This window comes from Macaca thibetana, chromosome 9 (assembly GCF_024542745.1).
Source record: "Macaca thibetana thibetana isolate TM-01 chromosome 9, ASM2454274v1, whole genome shotgun sequence".
Classification (NCBI taxonomy): domain Eukaryota; kingdom Metazoa; phylum Chordata; class Mammalia; order Primates; family Cercopithecidae; genus Macaca; species Macaca thibetana.
The window spans coordinates 22,015,118-22,040,781 of NC_065586.1; the positions used below are offsets into that span (position 1 = coordinate 22,015,118).

General features: G+C 38.0%; 1 protein-coding gene across 4 annotated transcripts in view; it reads left to right on the plus strand.

Moving 5' to 3' along the window:
- Positions 1 to 25,664, plus strand: part of COMMD3 (COMM domain containing 3) — a 459,390-nt gene that overhangs the window by 300,384 nt on the left and 133,342 nt on the right. The window contains exon 1 of one of the 4 annotated variants that reach the window (XM_050804081.1): positions 18,588 to 18,591. The exons of the other annotated variants lie outside the window; for them this stretch is intronic. The gene's annotated coding sequence lies outside the window, so the exon portion shown is untranslated. Of the gene's footprint in view, positions 1 to 18,587; positions 18,592 to 25,664 lie in introns of those variants that run through there. 4 annotated transcript variants of the gene reach the window in all.

Here is a 25,664-nt window from a genome sequence, read left to right on the forward strand (position 1 = left end):
GGTTAATATAAACAGAGGAATGGAACCTCAAAGAAACAATCAAAAGGAAGTGCTAGAAATAAAAAATACTGTAATAGAAAAGAAGAATGCCTTATGGGCTTATCAATAGATTGGACATGGCCAGGAAAGAATCATTGAACTTGAAATGTTGATGGAAAGTTCCAAAACTGAAAGGCAAAGAGAAAACAGAATAAAAAATCAAAGCATAATATCTGCATTGGTCTGTTCACACACTGCTATAAGAAATACCCGAGACTGAGTACTTTATAAAGAAAAAGAGGTTTAATGGACTCACACAGTTCCACATGGCTGGGGAGGCCTCACAATCATGGCGCACGGCGAAGGAGGAACAAAGTTACCTCTTACATGGCGGCAGGCAAGAGAGCATGTGCAGGGGAACTGCCCTTTATAAAACCATCAGATCTTATGAGAATTATTCACTATTACAAGAACAGCACGGGAAAGACCCACTCCCATGATTCAATTACCTCCCACCAGGTCCCTCCCATGACACATGGGATTATGGGAGCTATAATTCAAGATGAGATTTGTGTAGGGACACAGCAAAACCATATCAATATCCAAGAACTGTGGAACAATTACAAAAGAGATAACACGTGTTTCATGGAAATAAGAAGGAGAAGAAAGAGAAAGGATGGAAGAAATACTTGAAGCAATAATGATATGTTCCAAAATTAATGATAGACTCCAAACCACAGATCCAGGAAGCTCAGAAAACATCAGGCAGAATAAATACTAAAACAAAAACAAAAACAGACTCTATGCTAGGCATATCATATTGAAACTACATAGACAAAAGGAAGATATTGAAAGATACCAGAAGGGGAAAAATCTTACTATGAAGGAGAAAAGATAAAAATTACATGGAATGTCTCTTCAGAAATCATGCAAGCAAGAAGAGAGTTGAGTGAAATAATTAAAGTATTGAAGCAAAAATACCACCAATCTAGAATTCTGTTTCCAGCAAAATTTTCCTTCAAAAGCAAAGGAGACTTTGTTTCCTGCTCCTTCTGGCACAGAGATAGTGCCGAAGATCTGGGACCACTTAGCTGCAAGTTGCTTCCAGCAGGTACCTATGGCTCCTAACAGGGCATGCCCACCACGTCTGTCTACTATCACAGAGAGAGCTTTGACCCCTTGGGCTGAGAGGCCCCAACCTTTCCTCAGGCTAAAACTACATAGCATTGAGGTGCCAGCCAGATGCCTTCCTACAAAGGATCTGTGGTGGCACAGGGCAACTGACATGGTTCTTTTTCTTCCAGTCCTAGATACTTTTGGAGTCAAGGGTTATGGTGCAGACATGGCCAAGTCCAAGAACCACATTGCACATAACAAGTCCCCAAAGTAGCACAGAAATGCCATCAAGAAACACCAGTTGCAAAGATATGAATTTTTTTAGAGGGTGGACCCCAAGTTCCTTTGGCTCTTTGCCAAGCAGCACAAGAAGGATCTGAAGATGCAGGCTGTGTCAGTCAGTCTTGTATTGCTATAAAGGAACACTTGACACTGGGTATTTTATCAAGAAAAGAAGTTTATTTTGGCTCACAGTTCTGCAAGCTGTATAAGCATGGCACCAGCATCTGCTCAGTTTCTGATGAGGCCTCAGGAAGCCTTTACAAAGGGTGGAAGGTGAAGGGGGAGCAGGCATCTCACATGGCAAGAGAGGGAGCAAGGGAAAGAGGAGGAGGTGCAAGGCTCCTTTAAACAACCAGTTCTCTTTGCTGGGTGTGGTGGCTCACACCTGTAATTCCAACACTTTGGGAGGCTAGGCAGGTGAATCACCTGAGGTCAGGAGTTTGAGACCAGCCTGGCCAGTATGGTGAAACTCTGTCTCTACTAAAAACACACAAAAAAGTAGCCAGGTATAGTCCCAGCTGCTTGGGAGGCTGAGGCAGGAGAATTGCTTGAACCCGAGAGGCAGAGTTTGCAGTGAGCCAAGATCGTGCCACTGTACTCCAGCCTGGGTGACAGAACAAGACTCCTGGAAAAAAAAATAAAATTAAATAAGTAAATAAATAAATAAATACAAGCTCTCACATGAACTTAATGGAGTGATAACTCACTCATCACCATGGGGAGGGCACCAAGCCACTCATGAGGGATCCACCCTCATGACCCAAACACCTCCCAGAGGGCCAGCTTCCAACACTGGAGGTCACATTTCAACATAAGATTTGGAGAGGACAAAGCACCCAAACCATATCATAGGCCAACAATGGCAAAGCCATGAGTATGAGTGCAGAGGCTATCAAGGCCTCATAAAGCCCAAGGACATTAAGCCCAAAATCCCAAAAGGTGTCAGCCTCAATCTCAATTGACTTGCCTACATTGCCCACCCCAAGCTTGGGAAGCATGCTTGTGCCCACATTGCCGAGGGTCTAAGGCTCTGCCAGCCAAAGGCCAAGACCAAGGATTAAACCAAGGCCCAGGCTGCATCTTCAGCTTCAGCTCCAGCTACAGTTCTAGCTCCAGCTCTGGTTCAGGCTCCCAAAGGTGCCAAGATCCCCACAAAGGCTTTGGAATAGAAGCCTCTGTCGGGCAGCATGAGGACAGCAGGACTGGTGTGACCCCTGAGCTGCCATCTGCATGGGGCTGGTGTCTTCCTGTGCTATTTGTACAAATAAACCTGAGGCAGGACAACAGCAATAACAAAAAAAGAACCTGACATGGTGGAACTGGTTGAACTGGGACTCCCTGGTAGAAGAGAAGAGCAAACAGGTAATTGCCAACCCAAAATTAAAGAAGAGGGAATGGATTTAGAGTCTCAGGAGAAAGAGGAGGTGTTACAGGTACTGATGTTTCCCCGGCAAGCCCAGCATCCCATGGAGAAAATGGAGCAGTTTGTGTACAAGGTCTGGGAGGCACACTGGAAGATCGTCCCAAATGCTGGCTCCCTGACTTGCTGAAGTACAGTGATGCCTGCTACATGATAATGGACCACCCACGCCCTCCCTCAGGCTTACTCCAAGGGCACTCCACTCCATTCAGAAACTGGCAATGTCTAGAGACATCTGCTTGGTTTCATGCTGGAAATCTTCACCATGCTCAGACCAAATATTCATTTCATGGCCCTATCCACAGGAGAAGGTGGCTTGGAGAATGATCTTGTTGGGTGCAGTGCTCTGTCTCAATTTCTCCTAGCTCTTTCATACCACCTATTCTCATTCAGAGAAGGTTTTGGACATATTCCAAACTGGGCTATTCAGACATCACTCTCCTGATGATGGGGAGCCTTCTCTTGGCGGTATTAGTCCTTGTACTGTTCCCCAAAACCATGGCACATCCACCTCTCCATTGCCCATGTCCTGGGCATTTCTGCATCCTTGTGACACAGAGGGACCCGCTTCCACTCCTAAGCACTGGCAGACAAGAGCAACAGTGTTCCTGGGACTTGACTTGGGTGGTGGTATGCCTACCATGGACTTTACTACCACTAAGGGCTGTGTCAAGGCCACCACAGTGGGCCAGATGGGCTGGTTCTTCCTCATGGCTGTGATGGACATCACCAGAGTTGCCTTAATGCAACTCGAATTCCTGAGCAGTATTTTCCTTGAAAATTTGACATGTGGTTCTGGTCGCATCCAATTTTCCATGTCCTGATGATGGTAGCAGCTTTTGTACACATCTGTAAAGTCTCCAAGCCTGGCATGGTAGCTTACTCCTGTAATCCCAACACTATGGTAGGTAGAGACAGGAAGGCTGCTTGAGCCCAGGAGTTTGAGACCAGCCTGGGCAACATAGTGAGACTCTATCTCTAGAAAAAATATTAAAAGTTTGTGGGTGTGATGGTGCACACCTATAGTCCCAGCTATTCAGGAGGCTTAGGCAGGAGGATTCCTTGAGCCCAGGAGTTTGAGGCCACAGTGAGCCACAATTGTACCACTGCACTACAACCTGGGTAACAGAGCGAGATCCTGTCTCAAAAAAAAAAAAAAAAAAGTCTCCAACTTACAGAAATCCTGTTACGGACTAGAAAGTGGCTATCCTCATGCCTGCTTTGAGCCTCACACCTGAGGAACTTCCCAAGTGCCTTTTTTAAAGGGTATGTGTGGCCCTCAAATGGCAGAATATCAAGAATACAGAAAATAAGAAAATATAGTTAACATAGAAGCCCTGTGAGGAATGAATGGATGCCAAACAGACAAATACAAAATCTAAGAAAACATAGGTAAAACACTCAATCCATCATTTCTTCCCAAAATGATAAAAATCCTTGTGGCACTGTGGGACCCATTTCCCACTGTCAGGGTAAAAGTAACGCCCCAATTCCAGGGCTAGCCAGTTCTTAGAGGTAGTGTAGCAGTGAAACAGCAAAGGAACAAGCATAGCTAACTTCATTTTTGCTTAAGGGGCCTTTACCCATTGGTGAGTATAGGCAGGGATAATTTTAGAGCACTGAGATAAAATGCAAAAACAGCAATTATGTAGCTTTTGAAGCTAACTCTGGAATTAAAGGAGAAGTATGTAAACAACTATGTTTTGTCAAAGTGTTGTAGGAACAAGGAAGTTTGGCTAGCATCATATAGGAGACCATTACCCAAGGACAAAAGTTTCACAAACCTCCCTGGACCCTTGCTGGCGCCTAAACATCTGCCGTTATCAGTCCCCTCCTTTCCTAGACATAAAAGACAAGGCAAAGCCTGCATAATTCTAAGAGGGTACTTTCGGATGCTAGCCTGCCATCTTCTCAGTTTGCTGGCTGTCTGAAATGAAGTCACTTTCCTTGCTCCAATTCCTTGCTTTCAACTTACTGACTGTTGTGCAGTAAACAGAATGAGTTTGGACTCAGTTGCGGTAGCAAAGCTTGCCTTTCATGTTCAAACCAACTATTCACAGTCTATACACCCCACACATCTCATCTAATCCACACTCCAAGTCAATATTTCCCCTGCCCTAAATCATCCCAGGGCCAGGTAGCAGGAAACTGGAGACCACTATATGACCAAAAGCCCACCAGAGTTATTCATACTAGCCAGTCCTAAACGGTTTACTCTCCCCCGCACTGCCTTTCCCACAGAAACCCCAATAAAGGCTGTGGCCTATGGCTCTCCTTCACTCCTTCCTTCCTTCTGACCGAAACCGGTGCTTTCTCCCATGGTCCTGTGTGGCCCTGTGTGCCCCCTTCTCCTGGGAAATGTAAGTAATAAATTCTTCTGTCAATAGCATTAGCCTCTCTGTGTCATCAGTCACCTCATAAATTAAAATCTCATGGGTACAAATGAAACACTGGGATTCTTCAAAAATTCTGTTTCTGGAAGAAAATATCCCACTCTAATCCATCTATTCTTTGTAACCTGGCTTATAATAGAACATTCATATTTTGTTTGTTTTTGTAGCACACCTTCTAAAAACAATCTGGTCCCATCTTTCTGGGGCTAGATCTGTTTACAAACAGGAAGGAGTAGATGTTTATGGTATTCATGGAAACAATACCACAACATGAACAATAACAATGCTAGAATATACTAGAATGTGTGATATAAATGATGATTCTGTAAAGGAATGCAGACAAAAGAGAAATCTTTCTAGAATAAGAAGCTTAACTTCAAGAAGGTCAGGATTTGAAAATATGGTGAAAACTAAGGGGAAGAAAATCCTATTTTCAAATGAGAGAATTTTCTTGTTATTCTTTTCATGACTTAGGAGCTATGTCTGCTCTGGTAGCCATTATTTTTCCATTATCAACAAAAAGAATATGCCCGGGGAGAAAATAACAAAGTAGTAGTTTGACACCATGTTGTATTAAACAATCTGTCATACTTTCTTGCTTCTTAAATATTAATCTAATTTAAAAACAGATTCTAAAATATTTCTTAGAGAGGTAAAGCTGTCAGGAACAAGTATGGAGACACAAAAAATGCCAGGTATTGGCCCAAGTACAATATTTGATGGTGCCTGAGGATCAAAGGTCATGAGAATGTGAGTAACTCTGGGGAAAAGAAGACTAGAGAAAGAGAAAGAGACAATGATAGGAAGAAGAAAAGGAACTTCAAAAATAGTAAGAGACAAAGTAAAAACAGTGAATAGTATATTTCTTTCTTTACAGGTTATTAAGAGATGGTATGAAAAGAAAACTTATAATCTTGATGATAGAGTAGTCATTTCAATTAGCCAAACTTCCAAGTAGTGAAATAAATTGCACATAACTCAATTTCGCATAATGTGATGTATATATAATTTAATTTCACATAGTATAATGATATATAATTTTATATAATATAAATTCAATACTAGAAGTTCTATTTTGCTTGTTCTATTGAATTTCTAGTATTGAATTTATATCGTCTATTGTATTATTAATTTTATTATTTATATCATTATTTATGACTAGCAGTTCAATAGAACAAGAAAACTTCCATGAATAACAAACAATAAATCAATGTTTCCTTATTGTATGTAATTCTAAGATCCCCTTAAATAATTTCACTTATGTTAATGAATAATCACCCTAGGAGACGTATACTGTACTAAAATATAATTAGTGTAAATATTGAGAAAAATAGCAATGTTGCTTAAAGGATTTGCTTGTGAAAAAGAGGTTTTCTAGAAACTATGCTAAAATCTAAGATACCAATACAGAAAAAAGTTAGTAAGGATATTATTGAAACATGCAATATTATAAAGGATATAGTGTAAACTGATAGATTATACAACTTTCAACTCCAAACTACACAGAAGTCAAAAAGTAGTAACTTCAGAGAGGGCAAAAGCATAAAAACAAACTACACAGGACGGGAGAATTGCCTCTCAAGTCTCTCAGCATGAAAAACCATATAAACAAATTTATTTAAGTAAAAAACAGTGTGCTATTTGAAGAGCATGGTGATATTTAACAAATGTTAACAAATACATATTCATCAAATATTTACTAAGCTCCGGCTGTGTACAAGACAGACTATCTCTGCTTTCATTAAGCTTGTATTCTACTGGGACAGATAGAGAACAAAGAAGTAAATAATCAAATGAAGCATATAATTTCAGATTGAGATAGATGTTATAAAAACAACAAACCAGGAAACAAGACAGAGAGTGGCTGGGGTGTGATGAGTTGAGGTGCAATTTTAACTGCGATCAGAGAAAAATGTCTGCGAGGTTATATTTGAGGAAAGATCTGAGTCATGAGGAGAAGCCAGCCATATGAACATCTAAGGGTGCAGATTTCCTGACCAAGGGTGTAACAGCTATGAAGTCCTCTTTGTAAGATAGATGGAAAGACAGGCGGATGGATGTATGGACAAAAAGACAAATTGATAGATAACAAACATATACAGAACACTCCACCCAACAACCACAGAATATGCATTTTTTTCTCAAGCACACATAGAACATTCTCCAGAATAGACCATGTTAGGTCATTAAAAAAATCTTAGTAACTTTTACAAGATTGGAAGCATATGAGGTATTTTTTCAGATCTTATGAAATAAACTAGACATCAAAAATAGAAGAAAAACTGGAAAAACATTCTTAATCAATAGGTCAAACAAAAAAATCACAACGGAAATTAGAAAATAACTTGAGCTGGATGAAAACAGAATAGAACATACCAAAATGTATGAGATGCAACAAAATCAGTGCCAAGAGAAATTATGGCTGGGCACCGTGGCTCATGCTTGTAGTCCCAACACTTTGGGAGGCCAAGGCAGGTGGATCACAAGGTCAGGAGATCGAGACCATCCTGGCTAACACTGTGAAACCCCGTCTCTACTAAAAATACAAAAAATTAGCCAGGTGTGGACTACAGACCTGTAGTCCCAGCTAGTCAGGAGACTGAGGCAGGAGAACTGCATGAACCCGGGAGGCGGAGGTTGCAGTGAGCCCAGATAGCGCCACTGCACTCCAACCTGGGCGACAGTGCGAGACTCCATCTCAAAAAAAAAGAAAGAGAGAAATTATAGCTATAAACTTCTACAGTAAAAAAGAAGAAAGGAAAGCTGGAAAAACATTCTTAATCAATAGGTCAAACAAAAAATCACAAGGGAAATTAGAAAATAACTTGAGCTGTCTCAAATCCACAACCTAATTTTATACCTAAGGAACTAGAAAAGGAAGAACAAAGTAAACCCAAAACTAGCAGATAAAAGAAAACAATAGGCCAGGCACAGTGGCTCATGTCTGTAATCCCAGCACTTTGGGAGGCCAAGGTGGATGGATCACCTGAGGTCAGGAGTTCGAGATCAGGCCGACCAACATGATGAAACCCCATCTCTGCTAAAAATACAAAATTAGCCAGGTGTGGTGGCACATGCTTGTAATCCCAGCTACTTGGGAGGCTGAGGCAGAAGAACTGCTTGAACCTGGGATGTGGAGGTTGCAGTGAGCTGAGATTTTGCCATTGCACTCCAGCCTGGGCAACAAGAGCTAGACTCTATCTCAAAAAAAAAAAAAAAAAAAAAAAAAAAAAAAAAGAAAAGAGAAAGGAAAACAATAAAGATAAATAAAATAGAGCATAGAAAAACAAGTAAAAATCAACAAAACCAAAAGATGGCTCTAAAAAGATCAACAAAATTGACAAATCTTTAGCTAGAATGACTAAGAAAAAAAAGATGAAACTCACATTATCAAAAATGAAAATAAAAGTGAGAATATTATTATCAGTTTTACAGAAATGAAAAGACTTAGAATACGATGAACACTTGTACATCAATTGATGGGGTAGTCTAGATGAAATGGACAAAATCCTAGAAATATACTCTACCAAAACTGAATCTTAAATAGAAAAGTTGAGTAGACCTACAAGTAATAAGATTGAATCAGTAATCAAAAGACTCCTAAAAAAGAAAAGCCCTGTACCAGATGACTTCACTAGTAAATTCTACCAAACATTTAAAGAATTATCAAATTTCTCAAACTCTTCCAAAACACTGCAGACAGGGAACACTTCTTGACTTGTTCTATGAAGCCAGTATTACTATGGTACTGAAGTCAGACAAAAACACTACAAGGAAAGGAAACTACAGACCAACATCTCTGATGGATAGAAAATCCTTAACAAGATAATACCAAACTGGATTCAGCAGCACATTAAAAGGATTATACACCATGAGCAGGTGGGACTTATTCCCAGAATGCAAGGATGGTTTAACATATTAAAAAAAAGCATCAATGTAATATGCCACATTAATAGAAGGGAGGAAACAAACCCCACATGGTCATCTCAGTTAATGCAGACAAAGCATTTGACAAAATTCAACACTATGATAAAAACACTCAATAAGCTAGGAATAGAAGAAAATTTCCTTAATATGATAGAGGTCATTTTCAATGTATGCATTTACATCTATAAATTTCGCTAGCACTGCATTCCACAAGTTTTGGCATGTGGTGTTTTATTTTCGTTTAGCTCACGGTAGTTTTTAATTCCCTTTGTGATGTCTCTTTTGATGCATTGGTTGCCTAAGAATATTTTGTTTGGTTTGCACGTATTTGTGAAATTTCCAGTTTTCTGTTATTGATTTCTAGTTTTATTTCATTATTATTGGAATACTTTGTATGACTTCAATCTTTTAAAATTTATTAAAATCTGTTTTATGGTTTTATGGCCTAACATATGGTCTATCCTGGGGAATGTTCTGCATGCACATGAGAAAAATGTGTATTCTGCTGTTGTCAGCTATTTTAAATTTATTCTCTATTTTAGTAATCATGTGGGATGTTGAACTTTGTCAAATAATTTTTCTGCATATATTCAAGTAACTATGTACATTTTGCCTCTCTGGGCTATTAATAAGGTATAATACATTCATAGTTTTCCTAATATTGACTCACCTTTGTAGTCCAGGAGGAACTCAATTGGTAATATTTTTTTAAGTACTACTGAATTACAATTGCCCTTGTTTTATTGAGATTTTTACATAAATATTGATACATGAGGCTTGCTCTATCTTGTCCAGTTTTGATGTCACTGTTAAACTTCCACAAATATAATATGAAGGATTTCCTCTTTTCGTGTTTTGAAACATTTTAAATTCTGTCCAATTTACTTGTCCCTTAAATTTTTTACAGAATTAACAGTGAAACCAAGTAGACCTTGAGATTTTAAGAAGAAGCTCTTCTATAGCTTTTTCAGCTGCTTCCATTGATCCACTAGCCAGTGGATTATTTGGCTTTTGTCTGTATTTCTGTCTTTAAAGAACCAGCTCTCCTCCACAATTCTACTGTAGTTCTTTCTTCTAAATATATGGTTGGATTTTGTGCATTTTTTCTTTTACATACTCTGTGGATTTCTGTATTGGGTGAACTTATTCCCATTTATACACATTAATATACGATATTCATTTAGTATTTATTCCACTTCATCTTAGGTTTACTAGTATCACTACTGCTACCATATATATGTATAATCTTTTTTGTATTTGGTTTTACAGGTGTGTGTGTGTGTGTGCACTTCTTTGGATAATTTTGAAAGCTTGTTTTCTGCAATTGGGGGATTTTCTGAGGTAGTCATAACTTTACTATCACTAACTCTCTACTTCTTGATTTAGCAACTTCAGACTGCATCTGTTGATTTCAAGTTATACAGGAATATCAAAGAAATGATCACAAATAAACCTCCTCCCATTTCTCTCCTTTCCCCTCCATGCCTGATTTTTTGTTGTTGTTGTTTGTTTTTACTTTTATTTTACTTTTATTTACATGTATTCAGTGGTACATGTGCAGGTTTGTTATAGAGGTAAAATTGTGTCATAGGGCTTTGTGGTACAAATTATTTCATCACCCAGGTACTAAGCTTAGTACCCAATAGTTACTTTTTCCGATCCTCTCCCTCCTCCCACCATCTATCCTTAAGTAGGCCCCAGTGTCTGCTGTTCCTTTTTACGTGTCCATGTGTTCTCATCATTTAGCTCCCTCTTATATGTGAGAACATGCGGCATTTGGTCTTTTGTTTCTGCATTAGTTTGCTAAGGATAATGGCCTCCAGCTCCATTCATGTTCCTGCAAAAGAAATGATCTCATTCTTTTTCATGCCATACCTGATTTATATTATTATGTTATCATTTTTCACATTGTCAAAGTTTATAACACATTCTGTAACCACGTTTCCCATCATTTTTTAGTCTTAATTCTGTATTTAAATTAATTGAGTCCTTCTTACAGACTTTTTTAGTGTGATATTTCTCTTTCCTTCTTAGTTGTTTGGTTTTGATTTTTCATGTTTTTTCTAAAAGAGCATGTGGTTCCTGGGTTTGTTTATAGTTAAGGCTATTTGTCTGTCTCTTGCCTTTATATTTGAATGTCAGCTTGATTGAGAAAAATACTCTTCTTTCTCAATATGTGTCAGATATTGAATAATTCTTAGAGAAGTCTGAGGCTATTCTGATTTTTTTTTTTTCCTGGTAAATAATTAGTATTTGGGCCAGGTGCGGTGGCTCACACCTATAATCCCAATACTTGGGGAGGGAAAGGCAAGAGGATCACTTAAGTGCAGGGAGTCCAGGAGTTTGAATCCAACCTGGGCAACATAGTAAGAGGCCATCTCTACAAAAAATTTAAAAATTAGCCAGGCATGGTGGCCCATGCCTGTATTCCCAGCCACTTGGGAGGCTGAGGTGGGAGGATCACTTGAGCCCAGGAGATAGAGGCTACAGTGAGCCATAATCACACCAGTGCCCTCCAAGAGACCCTGTCTCGAAAAATACACAATAATAATACGTATTTGTCTGGATACTTAAATAATTTTGTCTTAATGAAATGCAAACCAACTAGGTAGTGTTGGTGCTCCTACATCAATTCTTTTTTTTTAAAGGAAAAGATGTTCTAGATTAATTCTTTCCTCTAATTGGGACAAAAAAAAAAAAACTCTTCTGTTGCTTTTTAAGTATATTTTCTGATTCATTTGTCAGTTTCTCTAATTCTAAGACATTGATTGCTTTTATTATGATTAGTCTTTGTCTTTGAGACATCTTATCTTCTGTTTAAATTGCTTTGTGTCTTTGTCTTTAAAAACATCTTCAGACACTGTTTTTGCCAAGCCTTTCCCATATCAGTCATTGGATCTTAGGTTGTGTCTGTTCTGTCCTTTGCTGTTTCTAATTTTTTAATGGCTCTGTAAGAAAGTTGTTTTGGCCCTTAATTTGCTTCCTAAACTATATGTCATTGTTTGCATTAAAACAGACCCAAGAATTTGAGTGCAAGTAGTTTATTTGAGAGGCAGTTCCAGAAAACATTAATGGAGAGCAGGAAAGCATAGCATGAGAGGGAAGAAATCCAATAATATTATCCAGCAAGTTACCACTGTGGACAACTAGAGCTAAAACCTTCTGGGGAGCTCTTTGAATCATTGTGGAACATGTCTGAGTTATCTCAACCAACAGGCAAAGAAGCAGAAGCATTTACCTACCAACTCCTTGTCTGTCACTGTCTGTAAGCTGTTACTGGGGAGCTGTCATACTCTGGCACTTGTCACTTGCCCAGAATGTAGATTAAACAGACATTCTCTGCTTTGGTCAGAAAAAAGACCTTGGGCAATCTCAGGTCTTTACAGAAATCACAGGTACATAAAGAAGAGGCATAGGGCCAGGCGCAGTGGCTCATACCTGTAATCCCAGCACTTTGGGAGGCCATTGTGGGTGGATCACAAGGATAAGAGATCGAGACCATCCTGGCCAAGATGGTGAAACCCCATCTCTACTAAAAATACAAAAATTAGCTGGGCGTGGTGGTGCACACCTGTAGTCCCAGCTACTCGAGAGGCTGAGGCAGGAGAATCGCTTGAACCCAGGAGGCAGAGGTTGCAGTGAGCCGAGATCACACCACTGCACTCCAGCCTGGTAGCAGAGCAAGATTCCATCAAAACAAACAAACAAAAACAAGAGGCAAAGAGGGGGCAAGGTAGAGGGAATGTGCGTGGGACATTAGCAGCAATCTCCCTTTTCACCTTTGCATTGTTGTTTTCTCTCATTGTTTATCTTGCAAATTTTTAAAATTTTCATTAAATTCTTCTATAGCTACACTATCCAATATAGTAACCGAAAGCCACAAGAGACTATTAGCAATTGAAATGCAACTACTCTTAACTGAGATGTGCTGTAAGTGTAAACTCTATACCAAATTCAAATACGTTGTGTAACTAAATGCAAAATATCTCAATAATTTTTGCATTGATTATATGTTGAAATAATATTTAGGTATATTGGGTAATTACAATGTATTATTACAGCTAATTTCATCTATTTTCTAAAAAGCATTTTATTGTGGTTACTTAAAATGTTTAAATTACATATATTCTTCCAGAACAGATTTTTTTATCTCTATCTTGCACGTTACATTTCATTTTTTTCTTTTTACTTAGGGGAGGGGGATTTAATAAGTTTACCCAGACACCATACTATTTTGTTTTTTTCTTTCACCTTACTGTGCATATCTGTCCAGAAATGCCATTTCTGTATCTATAATGTGGGTATATTCTTTTAACTCTTAGCCTGAATGACAGAGTGAAATTCTGTTTCTAAAAAACAAGCAACCCACAATATTTCAAAAGACTCACATCAAACCTCTGAGATGAAAACTACATTGTCTGTGATAAAAAAATTCACTGGATGGTATAGATGGCGGATTTGACATTGCAGAAGGAAAGATGAGTGAACTTGAAGATTTAGCAACTGAAACTATCCAAAAAGAGAGAGAGAAAAGACGGGAAAAAAATGAAGAAAGCATCAGTGAGGACAGTAAAACTTCCAGTGGCTCGATGTAAATGTAATTGGAGCCTCCAAAGGAGTGAAAGAAGGGGGTGAGGAAGAGAAAGTAGGTAAGAAAAAGTGTCCTGAATATTTCCAAATTAGACAGAATTATAAACCACAGACAAAAGAAGATCGGCGAGCCCTAAACCCAAGAAAAATGACAACTACACTAAGGTTTATCACAAATTGCCAAGATCTTTGACAAAGAACAATGATTAAAAACAGCAAAAGAAAAAGACAGTCCTCACTTAAGGTCATCAATAGATTCTTGGAAACTGTGACTTTAAGTGAAATGACATATAAAAAATCCAGGGTTTTTTTGGTCATCACTGTGATAATGAAATGATGTTTTTTAAGGATCTGCTGTACGTCATTTTCCTTTAAGTCCTTCAGGAAGAAGAAGATATTAGATGGAAAACTACATCAAGAGATAAAGAGCATTAGAAATAATAACTATGTGGCTAAATAAAACAGAATGCTTTTTACCACTTAATTATATTTAAACGATAATAAACTGCTTGGAGCAGAAATCACAATACTTTGTGAAGTTTATACAATCTGCAGAAATAAAATGTTTAGCAATAGTATAACGGCTTGAGGGGGCAAATGGAAGCATACTGCTATAAGGTTCTTACACTAAATAAGAAGTGGCATAATATCCCTTAAAGGTTAAAAGTAGACTCATAAGGACGTATACTGTAAAGTGTAAATTAACATCTGAAATAATACAAGTTGTAGCTAATATGCCAACAAAGGAAATAGAATACAATTTTATCCAAATATTTGAAAAAGAAATAATATTAATTTTATACAAAACTCAAATAATTCAAAATAAGGCTGAACAAGGCAAAGGAGGATGCAAAGAATAGGTGGGAAAAATAGAAGCCAAATAACAAGAAAGTGTGTTTGGATCCAATCATACAAATTAAATTAATGGTCTAACCCGGGGTGGGGGAGGGGGATGGTTTTCGGATGAAACTGTTCCATCTGAGATCATCAAGCATTAGATTCTCATAAGCAGCACGCAGTCTAGATCCCTTGCATACACAGTTCGCATTAGGGTTCACACTCCTGTTAGAGTAGAATGCCACCGCTGATCTGACAGGAGGTGGAGCTCAGGTGGAGTTCACGGACAAGTACCAGTCTGTGGTCCGGGGTTTAGGGACCACTGGTCTAACCACCCAAAGTAAAAGGCAATGTAAAAGGCAAAGATTATTGTATAGGATTAAAGAAGAAAGATCCAACTATGTGCTACCTTCAAGAAAGCCATTTTAAACACAAAGACTCAGGAAGGTAAAAGTCATGAGATAAAAAAAGATATAACATGTTAACATTGGGCCAGGCGCGGTGGCTCAAGCCTGTAATCCCAGCACTTTGGGAGGCCGAGACGGGCGGATCACGAGGTCAGGAGATCGAGACCATCCTGGCTAACGCGGTGAAACCCCGTCTCTACTAAAAAATACAAAAAACTAGCCGGGCGCGGTGGCGGGCGCCTGTAGTCCCAGCTACTCAGGAGGCTGAGGCAGGAGAATGGCGTAAACCCGGGAGGCGGAGCTTGCAGTGAGCTGAGATCCGGCCACTGTACTCCAGCCTGTGCGACAGAGCGAGACTCTGTCTCAAAAAAAAAAAAAAAAAAAAAAACAAAACAAAACAAAAAAACATGTTAACACTAACTAAAACTGGTTATACTCATATCAGAGACTATTTTAGAACAAAGAAAATTTCCAGGGATAAAGACGATCATAAAATCATAAAAGGATCAATTCAATAAGAGGATGCAAAAATTCGAAATGTTGATATACCTAATAGAAATTTTTTTGCTCCAATAGTACAAAAAATGATAGAGCCACAAGAAAAAATAGACAAATCCACAATTAAAATTGCAGGTTTCAACACACCCTTCTGTCTATATTTGATAGAAGGGTGTTGAAACCTGCAATATCCTTTCTGATAGAAAATTGAAAAGGCTATGGGAGACTTGCATAATATAATCAACCAAACTGACTTAACTGACATTTATAGAACATCCATTTAACAAGTGAAGAGTATGAATTCTTGTCAAGTGCATGTAGAACATTTACCAAAGAGTATATATTCTGGGTCACGAAACAAGTCTTAATAAATTCAAGTTTTCAAGTCATGCAAAATATGACTTCTGACCACAATTTAAGTAAATTAAAAATAAAACACTGTATAACCATAAAATGCAATAATAATTGTCTACTAAAAGGAAAGAAATATTGATACATATTACAACACTGATGAATCTCAAAAACATTATGCTATGTAAAAGATGCCAGTCACAAAAAAACAGGTATTACACAATTCTACTTACATGAAATGTCCACAATAAACAAATGTATAGAGAAAGTAGATTTGTAGATGTCTTAATCTAGGGAGGTAGGGATGGGGGTGCAGAGGAAGAACAGGGAGTGGCTATTAATGGGTACAAGGTCTCTTTTGAAAGTAATGAACATGTCCTAAAATTAGGTGGTTGTGATGTTGTACAACTCTGTGAATGTAACAAAACATTTAATTTTATACCTTAAATGGGTTGAATTGATAGTATATGCATTACATATCAATAAAAGCCATTAAAAATACAATACAGAACTATCTCAAAAATTCGCCAATATTTTGAAATTAAATGGCACACTTCTAAGTAAGCCATGGGTTAAAAAAATCAAAGGGTAAAGGAGAAAGTACTTTAAATGAGATGAAAATAAAAATAAAATGTACAACTCATACAGTACTTAGAGGGAATTTGATAGCACTACATATCCATACCAGAAGAGAAAAATGTTGTCAAAATGACCCAGCTTTCACCCTAAAAAGCTAGAAGAAAGTCAATGAAACCCAAAGGAAGCAGAAGAGGAAGCAGAAGAAAGGAAATAATAAAATTCAGAAAAGGAATCAATGAACTAGAAATCAGAAAAAAACAGAAGAAAATTCATGAAATCAAAGTTTAATCTTTTTATAGATCTTTCAGAAGATCTATAAAATTGATAAAATTATAACTGATCAGGGGAAAATAGAGAAAATACAAATTTCCATTAACAAAAATGAGAGAATGCTGTCACTACAGATTCTACAGACACTAAAAGGATAATTAGGGACAACTGTATGCCAGTAAATTCAAGAATGTAGGTGAAATGACAAATTCCTTGGAAGACACAAATAACCAAAACTCACTAAAGAAGAAATAGTTGGGGCCGGGCACAGTGGCTCATGCATGTAATCCCAGCAGTTTGGGAGGCCCAGGCGGGCGGATCATGAGGTCAGGAGTTCGAGAACATCCTGGCTAACACGGTGAAACCCCATCTCTACTAAAAATACAAAAAATTAGCCGGGTGTGGTGGCAGGTGCCTGCAGTCCCAGCTATTAGGGAGGCTGAGGCAGGAGAATGGCGTGAACCCAGGAGGCAGAGCTTACAGTGAGCCGAGATCACGCCACTTCACTCCAGCCCTGGGCGACAGAGTGAGACTCCGTCTCAAAAAAAAAAAAAAAAGAAGAAATAGCTAACACGAATAACCCTATACCTATTAAAGAAATTGCATAAGTAGTTAGAAACTAATTGCATTATTAGTAAAACTCTTCCCACAGAGAAAATTACGGGTTTTGTTGGTGAATTATTTCAATTTTTTTAAACACTATTTTAGAAAACTCTTCCAGAAGGGAATACTTCCCAACTTCTTCTATGAGATTTTGGTATTACTCTGATAATGAAACCAGACAAAGATATTACAAGAAAATAAAATAACAGACCAATATATCTCATGAACATAGATGAAAAATTCTTTAAAAAATTTTTAGCAGATCAAATTTAGTAATGTATAAAAAAGATAACTCATCATTAGTAAGTGAGGTTTATCCCAGGAATGTGAGGTTGATTAAACATTTTAAAATCAAACAGTGCAATTTACCATATTAACAGATGAAAAAAGAAAACCTACATGATCATCTCAATAGACCTACAAAAAGTATGTGATAAAATCTAACATCAATTCCTGAGGAAAACTGTCAGTAATAAGAGGAAACCTCTTCAAAATGGTACATTTATGAGAAATTAGAGCTAACATTATACTCACTGACAAAGGACTGAATGCTTTCCTCTCCAGATCAGGAAGAAGACAATTATATTTACTAACATTAATTCTATTCAGCATTGTACTGAATTTCTAGGTTCTAGCCAGTACAAAAAGGCAAAAACAAAAGAAATAAGCCATCTAAATTAGAAAGGAAGTAAAACAGTCTTTATTTATCAATTACATAAGTATACAAAATAAAATCCACTGAACTACTAAGTTTAGCAAAACTGAAGGATTCAAGACCAATATATAAAAATCAATTGTATTTGTATAAATAAGCAATGAACAATCAGAAACTGGAATTTTAAAAATTAGGGTAGTATAAAGTATGGAACATTTAGGGAAAAATCTGATAAAAGATGCGCAGGATCTGTCCCTGAAAATGACAAAACAGTGCTGAGAGACATTTGAAAAGACTCAATGAAGTGGAGAGATGGATACCGAGTTCTTGGTCTGGATCACTCAATGTTGTTGTCAATTCTCCCCCAGTTAAGGCAATCATACTCAAAAATCACAGCAAGTTTGTTGTTGTTTTGTTGTTGTTTGTTTTGTTTTGTTTTGCCTTAGAAATTGACAAACTGATATATGAGATACCAAGGATCTAGAATAGCCAAAATGCCATTGAAAAAGAATGACAAAGTTGGAAGTTTTTTACTACATGGCTTCAAGAATAAGGCATTATAATAGAGACAATGTACTATTGGCATTGCTATGGTTTGGATGTTTGTTCCCCGCAAACCTCATGTTGAAATTTGATCCCAATGTTGAAAGTGGGACCTAATAGGTGGTGTTTGGGTCATGGGGGCAGCTCCCTCATGAATAGATCAATGCCTTCCCTTGCAGGTGAGTGAGTTCTCACTCTATTAGTTCCCATGAGAGCTGGTTGTTAAAAAGAGTCTGGCACCTCCTGCCTCTCTTACTTCCTTTCCTGACACATGGTCTCTGTACACACCAACTCCCTTCACCTTCCACTACAAGTGGAAGCAGCCTGAGGCCATCACCAGATGCCCAGTCTTGGACTTTTTAGCCATCAGAATCATGATCCAAATAACCCTTTCCTCTTTATAAATTACCCAGGCTCAGATATTCTTTTATAGCAACACAAAATGGACTAAGACAGGCATCAAGATATGCAGGTAGATCAGGGGAGCAGAATAGAGCCTGCGAGAAATAAACCCACACATACATAACCATTTTTTTTTTGACAAAGATGCAAAGGCACTTTATTGGCTAAAGAGTTGTCTTTTCAACAAATGGTACTGGAACATTTGGCTATCCATGTCGAAACAAAAACAAGCAAAAAACTTTGATCTGTATCTCACACATTTACAAAAATGATCTTAAATGGATCACAGACTTAGATGTAAAACATAAAAGGGTAAGAATTCTAGGAGAAAATTTTTGTGACTTAGGGTTAGGCAGAGATTTCTTAGCTATGACACCAAAAGCACAATTCATAAAACAAAACAATTGATACATTGCCAAAATTAAGAACTTTTGCTCTTAAAAAGATACTGTTAACAGAATGAAAGGACAATCCACAGGCTGAGTGGAAAAACGTGCAAATTGCATACCTATTGAACACTTGCATGCAGAATGTATAAAGAACTTTCAAAACTCAGTAAGAAAACAGACAACCTCATAAAAATGGAAATACTGTAAACAAACACTTCACCAAAGAAGATATGTGACTGACGAAAGTGCACATGGTCAGATACTCAACATTATTAGTCAACAAGGTAATTTGAACTTTGAAAATCCGTAAGAAAATACTATATACCTATTAGAATTACAAAAATTGAAAAGACTAACCATACCAAGTGTTGGCAAGGATGTGGAAAAAAATGGAACTCATATACTGCCAGTGGGAAAGTAAAAATGTTATAATCACTTTCAAAAACAGTTTGAAAAATTTCTTTAAAAGTTAAACATATGCCTATCATATTGCTCCATCATTCATATCCTAGGTATTTATCCAAAGTAAAAGCATATCTCCATACAAAGACTTGTACATGAATGTCCATAGCAGCTAGATTTGTCATATCAAAAACTGAAAACAATCCATGTGTCCACCATGGATAAATAAGTTGTATATCCATACAGCAGAGTATTACTCTGCAATACAAAGGGATGAACTGCTGATACATCCAACAATATCAACAAATCTCGAAATTATGCTGAGTGAAAGAAGCCAAAGACAAGTACATACTTATGATTCTACTTATACAGAATTCTAGAAAGTGCAAAATTAATCTATAGTAATAAAAAGCAGATCAGTGGTTTCCTGAGACTGGAAGGAGGGTTAGAGAGAGAAGATTAGAAAGAGACAGGAAGAAACTATTGGAGGTGATAAATTCATTATCTTGATTGTGGTGATAGTTTCTTGAGCATCTAATTGTAGACTTTAAATATGTACAGTTTACTGTGTGTCATTTATACCTCAATAAAGCTGTCAGAAAATGTATTAAAGTAAACGATAAATACCACCATCAGAAATAATGCATATTTTGTTTAAGATATAGAGGGTTAAGGCAGTATGTGGTTTTTAAAAAATCATTTGGAATTTCAAAGGTTTTAAGACATAACATAAAGATAGATCTTTTTTATAGGATTATTGGTTTAATGAGATGTTACCCCAAGGCAAAGCCAATATTTATTAACCTCCAATGGTCAATTTTCACCTCAGGAAAATAGGGATTTATAAATATTTATAGCTGTTGTAGAGGACTTTTGATGCTACATATTGAGATGAGTACAGAAACAAAGTATATTACTGAGTCTGAAGACTGATACAACTTTAAAAATATGTTTCAAAAAGCATTTCAGGATGACAGTAGAGAAAAATAAAAATAAGCATGAAGACTTCTGAGATGAGGTACTGTTTAAAGGCACTGGATGTTTTTAATTTGGCAGAAACATGAGAATCAGATTGAACTCTGTTATTGGAATAATAATTATTACAAAATAATGCTGAGAAAATTTATACTTTTTGACTACAACCACTTCCCCTCTGCCATGTATGGAAACAAAGAATTCCAAGACAGGTAGTGTTCCTCAGACTGAGAGTTGAGGATCTTTAGAATGTCTGAAGGAAGTTTTAAAGTAAAGCAAGCGAGGCTGAGACATTCATGCATGTTGGATAGGGTTATGGGCTCAAGATGAATTCGCTTTCTCTACTGCGTTCGTCATTAATTAATTAATCCAATCAACAAATGTGTGGAGCATCTACGATGCACTGACACTTGGTCCAGTGCTTTTCAAAATTCTGATCTACAGTGAACAAACTCTCTATTTTTAGCATCCTTTCTGAATGGTCTTTTTTATTTCTTGCCATAACAGTCATTCCTCAGGGATACCATGTCTTCTACAGTCCTATTAAGTGAAAGACCCATCTAAACATCTTTCTTCCTCCTTATCTGTACCAGCATATTATTCCCTCTTCTTTTTGTAAAATTCAGTTCTTTAGCTGCCTCATCTTCAGTGACTTCTCCTTCACCTCAATAACCCCCGGCCAAGAAGCACCTAGATTAGGAACGGCATTGTATCAATAGCGCTAATTCATGTATGCCCCTTCTCACCATGACTTTCTGTAGTTGTAGTTCAACTACTTGGACTATAATGGTTTTTGTCTTTACCTCTTTCCTTTCTTCCTTTTCTTTTTTTCTCTTTTCCCCCTTTTATTCTCATCTTTTAAACCTATATCCCTCTACATTCTAGCCATCACCTTTCTTTTCTGTTCACTTCTTCCTCCACTCAGTTTAAAATTAAACATTGTGTTTAGACACTTTACTAAAACCTCTGACATTACTTCTAACTTTTGAAAGAGTTTAGTTAAACTCTCACATTATGTCTAACTTTTCTGTAGATTCTTTGGGGTATGCAAATAATGACATTCTTTATTGTTTACTTTCCAGTCCTGTACCCTTAGTTTATTTTTCTTATTGTTCCTAAGACATACAGTAAAATGATGTACAGGTGTGATGTAATAATCCAAATATTCCCTTTCTCTCCACCTCCAAGGCAAACTCCCTAGTCTATGACACTATTTTCTTTCACTTGATCAACTAAATCTCCCTCCAAAATGGACTCCCTAGAATTACTCTGTTCCTTCCCAATCCTTTTGCATTTCATAAGCAGAATGATCTTTTCAAAATACAATTTAGGTTATGTAATAGCCTTGTCTTAAACCCTTCACTGGTTTATAACTGCACCTACAATAAAATCCAGAAGCTCTAACAGAATCTACTTCTTCAAGGCCTTCTTTTTTTTCACTAGATTTTACTCACTCTGCTTTCTTTTTCACTTTGTTTTTCTTTTTTCCAGAAGATGACAAAGCTTTCCTACCTCAGGTCCTTCTAATGGCTGTTCTTTCTGCCTGGAATGTTCTTTGCCTCACACTTTTCCTGCAAAACTCCTACTGATCCGGGGAAGCCCTCCCACAACTCCAGAAATTCAGAATTCAGTCAGCTCTCTTTCTCTCTCTCTCTTTTTTTTAGAGACAGAGTCTTGCTCTGTCGCCCAGGCTGGAGTGCAGTGGCACAATCACAGCTCACTGCAGCCCTGAACTCCTGGGCTCGAGGGATCTTCCATCCTGAGTAGCTGAGACTACAGGCACACGACACTGTGCCCAGCTAATTTTAAAATTTTCTGTAGAGATGGGGTCTCACTATGTTGCCAAGGCCAGTCTTGAGCTCCTGGCTTCAAGTCATTGTCTCACCTCAGCCTCCCAATGTGCTGGGATTACAGGCGTGAGCCACAGCACCGGCTCGCTCTTTTAAAATGTTTCATGCAACTCTTCATTTTTCCTTCAAAACACTTACTACCTCATGTAATTATATATATTTATTTATATGGCTACTTAATATATGTCTCCCTCATTGTACTGAAAGCTCTGTGTGTTTACCCCATCATCCCTAGCCTGTGGCACTTTGCCCAGAAAATAGTGTGCTCTTAATATTTATTGAATGAATAAACAGATGAATGAGGATACAAAGAAGACACAATCCTGGCTCAGAAAATTGCACTCACAGGTCTTTCCTTCCAGTGTCAATGAGTTGTTGGCCTTACCAGTGTTAGAAGTGGCAATAAGGAACAGAATGATATCCATGATCCCAACTTCACATTCCACAGTGAGAGGACCTTGCTAGGTCAGGAGTGGATTAATGTAAGCAGTTGCAGCAACCTGAATCATGGTAGTGAAAATGGCAGGAGGAACAGGATAAACTGGGGTGAGAAATTAAATCCAGGCTTCATTCATTACACAACTAAACCCAGAAAAGCAGGATAGCCAAAATATTCACAGTTGGTTTGAATATAAACCTAAACAATTCAACACTTAGATTCCTTTTGTTATTTCCTTAGATTCCTTAAAGTCCATTTATTTCTCCTTCATTGCTTAATAAAAGAGTTTGTTTTCTTAAAGACAGAGTCTCACTTTGTTACCCAGGCTAGAGTACAGTGGCACAATCATAGCTCGCTACAGCCTCAATCCCCTGACCTCAAGTGATCCTCCCACCTCAGCCTCCTGAGTAGCTGGGACTGCAGCATGCACTACCATGCCCAGCTTTTAAAAAAAATTTTCAGTAGAAACAAGGTCTCACTATGTGGCCCAGGCTGGTCTTGAATTCCTGGGTTCATGTGATCCTCCTGCCTCAGCCTCCTAAAGTGCTGGGATTTAGGCATGAACCCCTGCGCCCAGCCTACAAAGAATTTTTAAACTGGTGTTGTATGCGAGTAACTAAAAGATCCATGCTGTTGCCCAAAGGAAAAAAACAAGTAGCAGCAACTGTTAGCTTCTAAAGTCAGAAGCAGCCAGGGTTCCTTGAGGAGAGATGTAGCGTCCCACAAGTTTAAATGTGGGTTGAATGGTAAATGTTGGTTCCTTCTCAGAGATCTCATCTTCCTCCCAGTCTTAAATGATGAGCTGTCCCTTCTCCTATTCAAGGACCCCACCCCAGAGGCCTGAGATCATCCTCTTGTTCCTCGCATGAGACCTTGGCCTTCTGTCACCTTGTACCTTCAGCCAGGCTTTTGTTCTCTGTTGGAAACATCCCCTTGAGCTATAAATCAGCTTGTTCTCTTTTCCCTTGAATTCATATTACCCTCTGGCTATTATATAATTTATATCTTTCTTTCTTTCTTATTAAACCTCTCCATTTCCTTACCTCCCACTCACTCCTTAGCCCACTGCAATCTATTTAGAAGTAATTTTAAAACCTTTCTAAAAGAACTTCCTATCTAAAAATCCAGAGTATTTTCTAGTGTTTACCCAGTGATGTGCCAGTAAAATATTGAATAATCAGCTTCTCAGAGCAGGAGTGGGGGAGCCTAGATTTGTAGTATATTCCTCTTTCATTAAGTGTTGCAAATACATTCACCATGACTGCTTTCAGCTACCAACTTGGCATCAACTGGTTTGCAAAACTTCTGAAATTTAACATTGGCACTTGTGAGCCATGATGAGCCTGCCCTAGCACACCATTGTAATCTTACTGAAATCCTCTGTTGCATGAGGATCTGTCAATCACTCTTTACTTCAACTTCCCATTCTCTGATATTCCAAGATATTACACGCCTTTGAGACTTCTCCTACATCTTTGCCTGTTACCTTCCTGGAATCTTCTTTCTCCTCTTGCTTAAGACTTAAGGTTCACTGGGGTCCAGTGACGTTCTTTCTTGACAAACTTTCCTAGTGTAATCAAACATAACTTCTGTAGTTTCAAATGCAGTTATATATCTCTCATGCAAGAGTGCACCTGAACTGCCTTGTGGTCAGACAGACTGCAAACCCAAAATGTCATAACCATTCTATGACCTGGGCTCCCCACCTCTTTCTAAGCAGTAAAGCACTGCTCTTTTATCTCCCCAATAATTCCTAAATCCAGCTCTGCTTCTCCATTTCTATCAGTATTGCTGCTTCAAAAGGAGGAATCATTTATAAAGCAATCCATAAGAGTCAAAGTTAATGATATCCCCATCAGCGTAAAACTGATTCATGGGTCATCAGTCACTGGTACTATTTCCCAAGATGTGTACTGTGTTTTAATAGTAGAAAAAAAAAGAAGTTTTTTAATTAAAAAAAGAAATGTTTAGGATTCACTGAGTTAAGTGAAGCAGAGGTTTGGGTTGGTTTTCACTTTTTGGAAACTTTAGTATGCTAATGTGGATTGCAGAGAGGATCTGAGTTAAAACAGGACTATCTGAGCGTGAAAGAGTCTCTCTCTTAGGTTGCAATAGCCTTGACCTCATTGTAATAGTCTTGAATCAAGTCTTCCTTTAAAAAACAAACAAACCAAAAAGTATTACTGCCTTGCAGCACATAAGCTGTCTTTAAAATACAGTTCAGAGTGACCCTGGTCTGCAGAATAAGAGTTAAAAACCTCAAAAAATGCAAAGCCCTCTTTGGTCTCTGCCTACCACTCCAGCCTCAACACTGTCTGTCTCTGTCTTTGATCTTAAACTTGAACATTTACATTTTTGTGTTTGCCTCACAAACCATGTTGTTTGCCACCATTCTTATATTCATGCCCTTCTCTAAGCGAGAATTTCTCTTACCAGCCCACTTGTCCAGACAATGCCTACTTTGGTTCTCTGTTCTCTGGCATCATTTCTTCCAGAGTCCTTCCTGGTTTTCTCAGCACCTTCCACCTGTATCTTATTTATTCTCATCATCAAACATAGTGCTTGTCTGTATTAAGTATATCTTTTTTTTTTTTTTTTTTTTTTTGAGACGGGATCTCACTGTTGCCCAGGCTGGAGCTCAGTGGCCCTAACATGGCTCACTGTACCCTAGACCTCCTGGGCTCAAGAGATCCTCCTGTCTCAGCCTGCCATATAGCTGAGACCACAGGTGTGTGCCACCATACCTGACTAATTTTT